Source organism: Lissotriton vulgaris, chromosome 5 (genome assembly GCF_964263255.1).
Source record: "Lissotriton vulgaris chromosome 5, aLisVul1.2, whole genome shotgun sequence".
NCBI lineage: Eukaryota > Metazoa > Chordata > Amphibia > Caudata > Salamandridae > Lissotriton > Lissotriton vulgaris.
Genome location: NC_141693.1, coordinates 1,560,871,288 through 1,560,882,466, shown reverse-complemented (window position 1 = coordinate 1,560,882,466; position 11,179 = coordinate 1,560,871,288). Strand labels below are relative to the sequence as shown.

At 44.4% G+C, this 11,179-nt stretch overlaps 1 pseudogene; it reads right to left on the bottom strand.

Annotated features, from left to right (window-relative positions):
* Positions 1-2,379: 2,379 nt before the first annotated feature.
* On the bottom strand, positions 2,380-9,989 carry LOC147715154 (heterogeneous nuclear ribonucleoprotein K pseudogene; annotated as a pseudogene).
* Between the last annotated feature and the right edge of the window lie 1,190 nt (positions 9,990-11,179).

Sequence of the window (11,179 nt, the reverse complement as noted above, 5' to 3'; positions counted from 1 at the left end):
AATGAAATAACCCTTTATACCTTCCTTTAGGAACAACTCACATTTCACATCCCCTTCTTCTTATCACAAGCGATTGATTCCAACTTCTGAGACCAATGCATCCTAAAAACATATTTGCTTTCATCTTATTATTTACTGACCTTGTCACCAGTACATCATCAATAATCGTAAAGTGTACCTCCGGAGACCATTCTTTTTTTAAGCATTGCAGAGGACACTACACATAATATATTAATCATCCAATACATAGGCAGTCAAAAATCATAAAGATGATTACACAGAAAACATGATGCTTGATGCAAGAGTTCTCTTGTTTCTTCTCATGATCATTTTAATCATCACTTTATTTTAATTGTTTCTGTTTATCGTAAAATTGCAATGACATGAAATTGCCAACGGTGTCTGCAAAAAAACAAATCCAGTATACTTGACTCCCATTATTTAAAAAGATCAATTCAAATTGTTAAATTGAGTGATTTGTCTATTACAACTTTGTTACACTCAACAAGAGTTAAGGACCGCTATACTACCCAATTAGCGATGTTCTGTTAGGATATTTTACTTTTTTTACATCTACATATATAGAGTCCCATACACCAATTTTAACTTTTAGAATGTGTGTATATATATATATATATATATATATATATATATATATATATATATATATATTATAAAAGAGAGAGAGATCGATCTGCCTACGTGTCTCATGTCATTCAAATATCAGTGCTGCATTCTTCTCAGACTGTCATAAATTCTTTTGGATAGATAATATTTGATTAAATCCTTATAGATCTGCAGTTTTCATTTTTGGGTAGAAATGTTGCATTTAGGAAATAAAAGAAATGATGAATCCTTATAACCGGAATGTTCATGGACATATTAAAACCTATGTTCACAAAGAATAACGTAATACATTCATACTGTATTTCTTACACAAGATATTTAAAGGGGGCTCTAATGCTTTTTATTTTAACCTATTACTACAAATTTACGTATTAGCTATACAGATGGAGGACATAAAATGGTCAAAGCTTCCAAATAGTTTGTACCATTACTGTTGTTGGCACCTAGAATAATGTAAAGGATCCTGACCTAAAGTTTCAGTAACCTATTTCTGAGCAGAACATCTAGTGATTGTGATGGATTCCACTGAATAGCAATTTCATAAGGTTTTAAAAGAGAGCAAATAGTCATTCTAAAGCAGAATCCATTAGCATATTGTTAATTCATTCCCTTTAAAATAAAAGGAACTACCTGTGGTTATTTATCTACTAAACTCAAAATATAATGTGGTTTCCTTGCGTGTTTTGAAAGAAAATACAATCCTCTTTTCCAAGTGATGGGGTCACTAATTTTAATCTACTACCAGTGTTCTTTTGAAAGCTCTTGATAGGTTTTTGTGGCTTAATGGTAAAAAAATAACAATTCTAAAATTTTAAACTAAGTTTAGTGAGTTACTCAAACCAATAAATACCAAGGCAGTACATTCTAGTGCAATTTTAGTAGGCCAACATACAATAGAGAAGTCGCAACTGATGTTGGTGAACTCGCAGGAGCTCAAATGTGTGTTAGTCCATCATTATTTGGTATATTGGGTTTCCGAAGACAAAACACCCAGACTGTTGTATGTTAGAGACAGGACTACAATTCCCAAGCAATGAGTTGGGTACCAGTCAGGTCCTCTCCCTGCAGAACCCATCTACAAGTCATCTTTTCGTGTCATTACTCCATGCATTTCTTTTTTTGTGTGTACATAATGCCGATTTATTCAGATTCAAACGTCAGAAAATGAACATGTATTCAAGTAATCTCCGACAAGAATAACTAGACACAGAGCTCACAACCTAATGCTGACTTGCAGTATATAGGTATATACCGCCTAGCACTATGCGTGTTATGCCAGACAAGCACGCGATTTATAAAATGCAGAACACCAGCCAAAGCAGCACTTTTTCATTCAAATGAAATGTATTTGTGAGAATAGAAAAACTAGTTTTGTTTTAAAGCAAACTGCCACAAATGTAAAAATGAACTAATATCAGTACTGCTCACTGGACAGTACCCTTTCCCTGGTCACCTTAATTGCAGCAGGAAGTGTCCTGGTTTTAGATCCACGGTACACATTAGAACCATTGAGCAATTGTCTCAATTCTTTAGAAATAAAACCCCATCGCAAAAATCTTCAAAATACTGCTTTGCACTGTTCTGCATGGAGTACACTGTGCAGTCCATATCAGGTCGTGCGCCTATGATGGTAATCTCCCAAGCTACAAATCATTTAGTTTACTTTGATAGAATTCTGCATTTTTCTCGCCTAGAGATTCATACAGAATTTTGTTAACGGTTACTCCTATTAAGATGGCAAGGCCATCCACATTACCATATGAACCATGTCCTGTGTATCCAGATGCGCCCATCGTATGACATTTGCCAGATCGCCCAACTTCGTAGTATGAGAAGACATTGCGCCTCAGGCCGCCCTCTTCAGTCACCATCTCTGGCAGCGTGAGATGGTGGGAGAGGGCGATCGTAGGCTCTACTACCACTGAGGCCGGGAGGAATCAGGAGGCCCTCTGCGGGGACTCATGTCATAATAATCATCGTAGTCGTCGTAATCTCTTCTTGAAGAATACATGGGGCGCCCGCTTAGGCTTGGCGGCATGCGATCATATTCGCCCCGCTGTTGCACTGGGTCTGGGTAGCTCATTGGGCGTTCTTCATTGTCGTCAAACATCATTGCGAACCCCCCATAATCTAAGAGTCGTCGTAGTAGTCTGGCTCGTAGGGCTGCGAATGACCTTTGATTGGTGTCTCAGATATGAGGTTGAGGATGACTTTGACCCCCTCAATAACTCGCTCGAGTTTTCCACCAATTAAAACAACTCGATCGGTTGAGTGAGGGCAGCACTCTCGGAAAACCGTGAGGGTGGTCTGAGTGCTTTTTCTGACCTCCTTTATTTTTGCCTCCTTGTCTCCAATAATGCCCCCCACCAAGCTCTGGTGAATCAACATTCTCCAGTATTAGGGGTGTCTTTCATAGATTCACATGCCTGAATCATTCCCCGTCGTCGGAGTGGGAGTCCCACGGTACATAAAAATAGCAATAATATGCCATAATTATACAGTAAATACCATTAGAATAAACCAGGAAGTAAAGTAGTCCAACTACAGTAGGAAAAAAACTTCCACATATATGACTATCATAGTCATTTTGTATAGTCCAAACTACAGCCAATCAGGCGCCAGCACCCACCAGAATGTTCTCCCCAGAGGCTCAGGCTCTCAGATTTTCTACCGCACGTCGTGTGAAGGGAGTCTCCCTGAGCTCTGCTCAGTTTCTTTTGATATATCTCTACTTTCCAGTTGAAATGTCTTCAAGGAAGTCTCTTTTCAGAGCCTGCGAATCCTGTGGTAAGCTCCGGCTTTTTAAAGAGGATCCTCATGAGAAATGTATATATTGTCTCTACCCAGATCATCTAGTCAAAGACTGTAAGATCTGCAGGAAATTTCCTCCAAAGACCCAGAGAGACAGAGAAGGTCGATTGCTTTTGTGGCTACAAAAGCTAAAGAATTCTGATAAGGCTGTGTCTGATGTTGACAGTATTGCCTCAGGTTCCACTTCAGTATCTAGGAAGAGGCCTGCGTCTGAACATCAACCATCTTCTGAGGCTAAGGTTGCTAAGAAAAATCAACCACCAAAAGGTTCTGACAAACCTTCATGTTCAAGGGCTGCCTCTTCAGGCAAAGACATGGAGAGATCGTCTCATAAAAAGCCCGCCAAGAACTTGCCTCAAAAAGCTGTCAAGAGTTCTTCTCAGGACTCATCTTTTCAGACGCCTTCCTCTGTCAGCTCGTCGACGAAGACCTCCGCCGATGCGTCATCCACGTCGACGATGACCTTCTCATCTCCTAAATCGTCAATGATTATGACGACGGCGGCGTCTTCCCCAACTATGGTTTACGTGATGGTAAGGCCTATCTCGTCGACGACGGCCGTCGGCGATTCCTCGTCGACATCGAGTCTGAAAGCCTTGCCGTCATCGAGAAGATAGTCAGCGACAATATCGTCTACGGCGCTGCCGCCGACGAAGGTCATTCCGACGACGACTAGCGTTCCGTCGACGAAGGCCTCCACGTCGACGATTAAAATCCCGTTGACGAAGATCAATCCGTCGACGACAGTCACCCAGTCGTCGACGATCATACCGTCGACGAAGAGCATACTGTCGACAAAGAGCATACCGTCGACGAAGAGCATACCGCCGACGGAGACGAGACCGTCGACGAAGGGCATACCGTCGACGAAGGGCGTCCCGTCGACGAAGAGCGCACCGTCGACGAAGGGTGTACCGTCGACGAGGGACGTACCGTCGACGAAGGGGGTACCGTCCACGAAGGATGTACCGTCGACGAAGTCCATCCAGTCGACGGCAATTTCAAAGGCACCTACAATATCGGCCACTGAATTGGAAAACGCACCGTCGACGCCGCAGTTTTCATCCTGTACCGCGTTGCAAGTATGGTCTCCGTCTACGGTTTTCGTTACACCAAAACCGACGACGCAAGTTCCTGACCGTCTTTTGGACTCTGATAGTGAGGAGGAGACAGATCAGAGGTTTGGAGTGGCTACAAGTCCTTCTGAATTGAATATTCAGTTGAAGGAGGATGAACAGGAGGAAGATCATCCAGAAGTGCAGATGCCATCCCAGGTGGATTCCATACCACTCACTCAAATGCCTATGGCTTTATTGTCCAATCTCCAATACATGTTGGACGATTACTACAGGAGGTTCCCACCTTCAGAACAAGCGGGCTCAGAGCCGACTACTCCTAATACTGAGGTGCTGACACCAACTTTGCAGCCAGTACTTCCTGCATCGCCTGCTTCACAGGTACATGCGGAAGGAGCCGACCCTTTGTCTTCGGAGGAGGAGGAACAAAGAGAGGAAGGTGAGGTTCAAGATGAGTCGGAGTGGGATGAATATCAAGAGCACACACCTTCCCCTTCGCGCCAAGCAGTTTCGATTTCTCCACCAGTGGATGTGGTTGGCTTCCATCTCTTGATGGAACGCGCCACTAAACGTTTTCATATCGATTTGGAGCATAAAGAGCAAGATTGTTTTCTTTATGACTTTAAAGACCAACCAAAGCGACAGGTTAAGTCGATTCCCATTATTGATTTCATCTGGCAGGAGGGAATTAAGGTCATGGCAACACCAGCATCCATTCCTCCAGTCCTACCACGTTTGGAGAAGAAGTACAGGGCTCCAGACAAATCTCCAGCGTGCCTTATAGGACAGCCTAAACTGGACTCTGTAATAATTCAAGCGGCACAGAAGAGGGCTAGAAATCCTTCGTCCCAGCTAACGGCCCCTCCTGACAGGGATGGCAAACGCTTGGATTCTATTGGAAAACGTGTCTCTACAATGGCGGCTACGACAGTTAGAGCGGCAAATTCATTGGCCATATTAGGAAGATATGACCGGCAAATGTGGTCTGATATCGCACCATATCTTGATCTTATACCTGAAACTTCAAAGACTGAGGCGCTCAAGATACTGCATGAAGGCCAAAGAATCTCGGAGGAGATTATTGATTCAGCTGTGGATGTGGCCTCAACAGGTTTTCGGCAGCTGGCAGGAGCTGCAGTTCTTCGCCGGCAGGGGTGGCTGCGATCTACTTCTTTTAGGCAAGAAGTTCAACATAAGGTACTAGATCTACCATATGATGGTGAATATCTGTTTGGACCTCAGGTAGAAGAAGCCTTGCAAACTATAAAGAAGGATTCTGAAACTGCGAAATCCTTAGTGTCTCTTCAGTTCCGAAAGCCGCCCTTTCGAGGAGCGAGAGGACGGGGAGCGTCCTCTACCAGAGGTGGATATGGCCAGCAATCCTCTTACAGGCAAAATAACCAAAGGTACCAGACTCAACGCTATCAGTCTTACAAACAAAGAAAGCCTTCCTATCCCCAAAACAAGGGTAGATCAAGTTACCGAGGAAAGGATAAAAGACAATGAAATTTTTCACCTGCCGCCACCGCTGCCCTATTCAAAAGAAAAAATTGGAGGGCGAATATCCAAATTTTACTCAAGTTGGCAGTCAATAACATCAGACAAATGGGTCCTGGACATAGTATCCAGGGGTCATGCCCTAGAATTCGAGAGATTTCCCCCAAACGTTGCTCCAAAAGGACCCCCCCCAGCTCACCTGAAGGAATTATTTGCTCAAATCAGAATAATGATGCAGAAGGGAGCGATCGAGAGCGTGCCTCAAAAGATGAAAGGAATGGGGTTTTACTCCAGATTCTTTCTGATAAAGAAGAAGAATGGAGAGTGGCGCCCGATTCTAGATCTTCGCGCTCTGAACAAATACTTGAAAAAATTGACATTCAGAATGTTATCGCTCCAGGAAATATTGCATCTTTTGGCAGCAGGGGATCACATGGTCACTTTAGATCTCCAAGATGCGTATTTCCATATTCCAATTCTACCACGTCACAGAAAGTTCCTGCGCTTCAGGGTGGCTGGCAGGGATTACCAATTCAAGGTTCTACCTTTTGGACTACGGTCGGCGCCAAGAGTTTTCACCAAGGTTCTGGCTCCAGTGGCGGCGCATCTCCGGCTACAGGGAATCCAAATATTCCCATACTTAGACGACTGCCTTATAAAGGCCAGTTCTCGAGCAGTCGTTCATTCGCATCTGCAAACGTGTCTACACCTGTTCAAGTCCCTGGGCCTCTCCATCAACCACGAAAAATCCAAACTGCAACCGTCACAAAGACAAACCTTCTTGGGAGCAACTTTGGACACTCAGGAACTTCGAGCCTTTGTCTCGGAAGAAAGGCAACTCAGGATAAGGGACATGGCACAGAAACTGTTGTCAAAAAAGTCAGTTTCTGTTCGGATATTCAAATCCTTTCTAGGGATGGCCTCTTCTTGCATCCCATTGCTACCGAACTGTCGCCTCAGAATGAGGCCTCTACAGGAAGAACTGACCCAGCAGTGGCTGCAGGTCTCAGGAACGTTCGAGGATATGATCAGGATCACACCGACAATGCAAAACTCTTTCAGATGGTGGATGCAAAAACGAAATCTTCAAAAGGGGTGTGCGTTTCTCCAAGAGTCACCAAGCCTCACCATCACGACAGATGCCTCTCTCGAGGGTTGGGGAGCGCACCTTCAAGGCCTCACTATCAGTGGCAAGTGGACTGCCCTGCAACAACGTTGGCACATAAACCGCTTGGAGCTCAGAGCCATTTTTCTGGCGCTCAAGGCGTTTCATGCAGTCATTCAAGGTTCCAATGTGTTGATAAAGACGGACAACACAACACGCATGCACTATGTCAACAAGCAAGGGGGAACTCGATCTCTCCTCCTCTCCCAGGAAGCCCAGGAGTTGTGGACGTGGGCTTTGGAACACGATGTACATCTTCAAGCGGTACACGTTCCAGGGATAGAGAATGTCTTGGCAGACACGCTCAGCAGAACGAAGGTCTCCACTCACGAGTGGGAGCTTCACCAACAGACGGTGGAGCGCATCTTTCGACTATGGGGTCGCCCAGACATAGATCTTTTCGCTACAAAGACCAACAGCAAATGCAAGCTCTTCGCAAGCTGGCATCCCCAAAAGAACTCTCAAGGGAATGCGTTTTCTCTGGACTGGTCCCTATGTTATGCGTATGCATTTCCTCCAATCCCTCTTGTACCCAGAGTTCTGCGGAAAGTGAAGAAGGAACCGTGCAGACTAATCCTAATTGCACCCAGATGGCCACGCCAATATTGGTTCACGGAACTCCTCCTGCTATCAGACTGCGAACCAATTCAATTAGATCCAGTCCCGAATCTACTCAGTATGCAGGACGGTCAGGTCTGTCACCCAGATCCAGCATCTCTGAAATTAGCAGCCTGGCGCCTGAATACCGGGAGTTCGCCCACTTGAACATCCCAGAAGAATGCAAAGAGGTACTGGCCAGGGCGAGGGCACCGTCCACAATAAGGACTTACAGTCTGAAATGGAGACGTTTCTGCATTTGGTGTCAGGCAAATGGGCTTCACCCGTTTTCAGCAACACCGGAAGAGATTCTACCGTTCTTCCTACATTTGGCAAAATTAGGTCTATCTCACGCAACTTTAAAGGTGTTCCTAGCAGCGATATCCAGATATCGGCAAGACGGTACTACTTCCTTGTACTCGACTAGGGTTGTACAACAATTCTTCAAGGGACTCTTTAGGATGTTTCCTCCAATACGCCGACCTCCACCGATGTGGCATCTCAATGTAGTCTTGGCACAACTTATGCGTCATCCTTTCGAACCAATTCACAAGGCTGACCTCAAATATCTCTCATGGAAAGTGGCATTGTTACTGGCGTTGACATCCGCCAGAAGAGTCAGTGACCTCCAGGCCTTTACAATCCAACAGCCTTTTCTGCAATTTACAAGCGACTCTGTAGTGCTCCGCACTAATCCAAAATACATTCCCAAGGTACCCTTGGAATTCCACCTCAATGAGCCTATAATTCTGAAAACATATTTTCCTAATCCGCAATCACAAGCAGAAAAAGCATTGCATACCTTGGATGTCAAGAGATGTCTTAAATTCTATCTGCAGAGAACATCCTCCGTGCGCTCTTCCAATCAGCTGTTCATCACTTACGGGACTATTCGTAAGGGGCAGGCAGTCTCTAAACAGACAATTGCAAGATGGATTTAGTCTGCCATTGCCTTTTGCCATACGCAAGCGGGACGACCGCTGCAGACAGTTCCTAGAGCTCATTCCACAAGAGCAATGGCTTCATCAACGGCTTTATTTGCTGGAGTCCCAATTCAGCAAATTTGCAGAGCGGCTACTTGGGCTAGTCGCCATACATTCACCAAACATTACTGTCTGGAGACAGCCAGCGAAGCAGATACGTCTGTGGGTCGAGCAGTCCTGCGGAACCTTTTCAAATAAGGTGAGCCTCTGTTTCCCACCTCCTTTTAGCTGTCAGGCTCTTTTATGCCATGTTTGTTAATTTTGCTTGCAGAACTGTATTCTACTATACGTTGACAAGATGTGTATTTTCAATTATACTGTTTTACATACTATTCACTGGCAAGCTGACAAACATGCTCATCTGCCTGACAAGGATGTACTGCTAGCTACTCTGATTCAGGCATGTGAATCTATGAAAGACACCCCTAATACTGGAGAAGAACAATAGTTACTTACCTGTAATCTGTGGTTCTCCAGTATTGGTGTCTTTCATAGATTCACATGCACCCGCCCACCTCCCCTCAGAGGCTTTTTAGGCTATTTGGGTTACCTTCACTCCTTGCGAGAAAATCTGAGAGCCTGAGCCTCTGGGGAGAACATTCTGGTGGGTGCTGGCGCCTGATTGGCTGTAGTTTGGACTATACAAAATGACTATGATAGTCATATATGTGGAAGTTTTTTTCCTACTGTAGTTGGACTACTTTACTTCCTGGTTTATTCTAATTGTATTTACTGTATAATTATGGCATATTATTGCTATTTTTATGTACCGTGGGACTCCCACTCCGACGACGGGGAATGATTCAGGCATGTGAATCTATGAAAGACACCAATACTGGAGAACCACAGATTACAGGTAAGTAACTATTGTTCGTCTCAGTTCACAGTCGAGGACGCTTTCTTTGTAGCCCTGGGGCTGTGTATTGAAGGTAAACGTAGGGATGATTTTCTTTAAAATGTCTCCAATGTCGTCTTGGTCTGCATTGATGCTCAGTATGCGGTCGGGCCCCTGGTAACCAGCCACGGAAATGTTGGCCTTGAAATCTGCCTGCAGCGCCGTGATATTCTCGCCGCCTTTTCCAATCACGGCCCCCAGCATTCTTGCTCTGAGGAGGATGCGCCCGTGCCGCGGGATCTCTTTAGCGCCGGTTCTTCATTCTTTTCGGGCGCTGGGCGCTTACCGTTGGTCTCAGCACTGTTGAATTCCACCTCGTGCTCGGTCACACACTCCATTTTGAACGCTTCAGCTATTTTTCGGCACACGCGGCCTACTGCAATGTACACAAACCAGCGCGGGAAAGTGCGCTCTCGTCGACGAACGAAGCAGGAACAGGAAGCCACTGACGGAAAGTCAGACAAAGACCCTGGCCGGAGCGTTAAGATGGAAGAGAGACCTCCATCCATTTCTGAGTCACTATAGGTGATGAATATTGAGCTGGAAAGCTTTAAAGAGCAAGGACTGAGAGGAATATGAAACTGGACAGTGTGTTGATAATGTTCATGGTGAAACTTCAAAAAGAGAAACAACATCAAAGAGCAGAGAAAAAGCTTACTAGAAGAAGTTTGCTAATAGTTTGAGACATTCTGTAGTTGGAAAAGCGACATACAGTGGTCCAGCACACTTGATTGTAATTGTAACTCAACTTTAGAACAATAACAGCAATTTTTTCACGTATTAACAGTGATTATTCAGTACAGATGATAAAGATTTGGTGGAGTTGTTTGTAGTGTATTCTTTATTTCATACTTTTTCTTCCAATAAAAACAGACCATAGCCAACACGTTTCGTCCTTCACAGACTTCTTCAGGGCGGAAGATATAATTGTCTGTGATCTTTGCAAATTCTTACAGGAGCTCCCTAGTAGGGTCCAATGTAGCTCCAGTTTATCTTAAAATTGTTTTTCTTTATTTTCTGTATATCGGTGGTATTGAAACTCTTGCACTGGTGGGTCACTTCCAGTAAACTATCCTTGTTCTCCAATGCATTCAAACAGGTGTTAGAGTTGCATCCATTGTCGTTGTCGTTGTAGTTGGAGACTATAAAGGAAAGTCAAACCCATTGCAGTATTCCCTTCTATACCCAGGGCTTTAAGTGGGATGAAAAAACTGAGGTGTCTCTCCGAGGGGCGTGGCCAGTGTAATTAGGGGAGGGGCTTTAAAACACTTACGCTAAAAGTCTCTGTTTAGCATAGTGTGCCGCCCGACTTGTATTTTGCTGTTTCTGTCATTGCATCCAGATATGTGATAGGTAACATCATACCTACAACAAGTAAGGTCTATTGGCTTTGTCAATGGTTGTTAGTTGCATAAGATAAGCTGCAACTATGGCTGTTACATATAATATTGAAAAAGCTTCCACTTAAAGCCCTGGTGACCCTACCACAATGTTGCTGCTTTTGTGTTTCAGAAAGAGAAGGGAAATC